The 3,392-nt window shown below is 37.6% G+C and overlaps 1 pseudogene; it reads right to left on the bottom strand.

Moving 5' to 3' along the window:
- Window positions 1-282: 282 nt before the first annotated feature.
- Window positions 283-529, bottom strand: LOC129008145 (small ribosomal subunit protein eS27-like; annotated as a pseudogene).
- Between the last annotated feature and the right edge of the window lie 2,863 nt (window positions 530-3,392).

Genomic DNA, 3,392 nt, shown 5'->3' with positions numbered 1-3,392 from the left:
TTTTTCCTTGTGGCCCAATCTTTCTCTCTCCTTCAGGTCACACTGTCACCCTATGTGGATCACTGATCTCCGTAACTCCCCTTCAGCTCAGCTACTCGCCCCCATGGATCCACTTTGTCCTTGTCAGCCCCATGTCAGATCTCAAACATCATACTCCCCTCTCTGAATACAATCTTCTATCCTTCTCACTTGCTCATAATCTTGTCCTTTTTTCAAAAATAAATTAAAAATATGTTTATTGGGATGATTTCCCACTCATCTTGATTCAGAGTGCTTTTAGCGCTACTTCCTCCTGAAGGGACATCCTGAAGGGAGGCCTTGCTTTTCCTCCTGTAGGTGGGCAGAGGACAGTGGAGCAACCAACACATGAAACTACTGTTCGTGCATAGGAAAAGGCCATTGTGACTGTAGAGCATCCTGGACATCTCACATCCATAAAGCAGGAACCAGGGATCTGCCCCAGGCACTTCTTGTGTTTCCTCTGGTTGTCTTCTGGAGAGGGATGAAGGAGATCCTTTGTGAGAGGCATGTTCTTGTGATGAGGGCATCACTGCCAGAAAGGCTCTTTGTGAACCCTTCATTTTCTCCCAGTCAACCATTACTAGCCTCCCTTCCTTCACTTCCAGCTTACTGAGAATGGCGTATCTCCACATTGTACCACCTTCTCTGATCATGACCTTGTATTCTGGGTTTTCTTCCCCATACTCCTCAACACTCTCAATTCCCCTCCAGCTTTGTCCTTCCTTATGTTAATCAAAGCCCAGAGTGATATTAGTTCTAGCCATACCTTCTTCTCCACCTCTCCTTGGCTGTTGCACACTGCTGGAGAAAGTCATCAGGTCATTTAGACTTGTGTCACCACAAGTTCATGGTCCCCAGCCTCAGCCCAGCCCTCTGATCCCTGAACTATTTTTTGCAGAAGTCTGGGTGTGGGTCACCAGCAAAGATGTAGTTGTAATATGCACATAAAGGAGATTGCCTAAGGAGAGTGGACAAGAGGATGGAAGAAACCAAATTGAAGTAGATTGAGGTAGAAATGAGAAGTGATTAAGTAGAGTCTCTAAGCCAAGAATATTTATTTAGAAAACTTGATAGAAATGGGAAGGAAGGAGATAGAATAGTAGGTAGATTGGATGAAGTGTTTGGATATAATTGTACTACAAAAGAGAAGAGAGTATGTTTATATGCTAAGATGAAAGGGCTAACAAATAGGGAGAAGTTGAAGTTATTAAAAAAAAGGGGGAATGATTGAAATTGAATGTCCAATAAGACAGAAATAAGGCAAGAAATGTGCTTCACCTCAATGGAATATTTTGCATGTGCAGAAAGTAGAAACACAGAATTGTTATACTCTATGGTTATAGCTACACAATGTGTACATATGCTTAAAGTTTAGGAAGGAATAGAGGAAAGTAAAAAGTCCTATGTCAGTGGGGTAGGTGAAAGCTGAGTATTTTCTTTTAAAATTCGTATCATTACTATTGTAAAAATATTTAGTTCTAAGAAATGCCTTCTGGAAAAGATGAACAGATCCTTTCTAAATTTGGGGGAAGGGCCAGAAATTCCAGCCATATTATATGGAGGTTAAAAAAGCAGATGAATCTGGGTTCGCATCTGGCTTTGCCACGTGCCTAGTCATTTAACCATCTAAGCCTCAGTCTTCTCAAATATGTAAAATGGGGATAATAATAATGATTCTTTCATAATTGTGAGGATTAATTGACATAAAGCATGTACTGTGGTCTGTGGCAGCTAGTAAGTGCTTAGCAAACGTTGCTGATTTTTATTGTTTTTGTTAGCTCTGTCAATGAGCTGAGCCAGATGTTCTGGTTTTGGAGTGTCTTCATAGCAATTACAGCTTGGCACAGCGGAATGAGGAAGGACATACCATGCAGCTCTGTCTCTGATGAAATTGTATAAACTAAAATACATTAGTAACTTTTCTGAGACTCCATGTCTACGTTTTTTTTTTTTCTAAAGAAAAGAGCACCTACATTTTAGAGTCACAATTTTAAAATCTGCTTTACAAGATCTGGCCCATCCTGTCTCTTCACCCTCATCTCATCTCTCTTTCCTGTGTTCTCAAACCCCAAGCTGACTCTTCCTATCCATTCTTTAGATTTGTTTCCTCATTTTCTGCCATCTGTTGAATTGATGCAGTTTTCTTTATTCCCTTCCTATAACTCTACTGATTTATAAATTATATACTCTAATGATATCAATGTTTGATATGAATATAGTACTTTAGCTGCCATCAGCACCTTCTCATAGTATATGTCACTGTTGCCCAATACTTCAGTTTCACCGTTTTTATATCCTGCCCAACTAACCATTAAATATTTCTTGTTTTATGTAATCAATGTAAAACATATTTACCTACAATGTAGACTGACTTACAACATTAACCATTGGCAAGGAAATTCCGTCTTCAAAGTGACAAGGGAAACTCATCACAAACCTAGAATCCTACATGCCATTCCCCTGAAGGTATCCTATCTTTCTCTCTGGTTGTTTAAAAAATATTTTTAATCTTTTGTGTTCTATAATTTTAGTATACTCTGTCTGGGTGTGCATTTTAATTTTTTTAAAAATCAGGCTAAGTGCTCATTGTGCTCCTTGTATCTGAGATTTCATGTCTTTATTCATTCTAGAAAATCATCTTTGAACATCGCTTCTTCCCCATTTTCTCCATCCTTACATTCTAAAACCCAAAGCAGATATAATTTGGCATTCTTAATCTAGTCTCCAGATCTATTAGCCTCACTTTCCAATTTTCCTTTTTTTTTTTTTTATCTTTCTGAACCTCATTCCCTTCGATTTACTTGGCTCTGTCTTCCAGTTTATTAATTCTGTCTTCAGCAACCTCTAATCTACTTAGTTCAGTTTATTCTCAGTGACTGTATTTTTTTACTTCTAAACATTCTACTTACCTCTTTTTTAGGAAAGCATCTTTTTTGTCTCATGTTTTTTGGTCCTCATTTTGTGTCTTTAATCATTTAAAATATATTTATCTTATAGGCTTTTTCAGCACATACTGAAGTTTTTAAGGGTCCAATTATGTTGCTGGTTAGGTGTACTTTTCTTTTTTTTTTCTGTTTTTTGGGGTTGTGTGTGTGTTGCTTCTGATAACTTGCTTCTTTGTTTTTCAATTTTGGATTGTAAACTCATCTTTGGTAGTGATTTTATTGTGGCTTTATTTGTGGAAATTTGTGGAAGACAGGATTAGGTCTATATTTATGCAAATGTGAAACGAAGATCCTGTGATATTTATGCTTTTGTTTTTGCCAAGGATATCAGCCTGGGGCCACTTTTTTGCTAATTTTCCCCAAGGAAGAAGATTATGAGTATTTACTTAAACCCTGAATTCTCATAAGATCTATAGTTATGAATTT

The sequence above is a fragment of the Pongo pygmaeus genome, chromosome 9, assembly GCF_028885625.2.
Source record: "Pongo pygmaeus isolate AG05252 chromosome 9, NHGRI_mPonPyg2-v2.0_pri, whole genome shotgun sequence".
Taxonomy (NCBI): Eukaryota; Metazoa; Chordata; class Mammalia; order Primates; family Hominidae; genus Pongo; species Pongo pygmaeus.
Note: the sequence above shows the minus strand (reverse complement) of the source record. Positions and strands in the feature narration are given on the sequence as shown.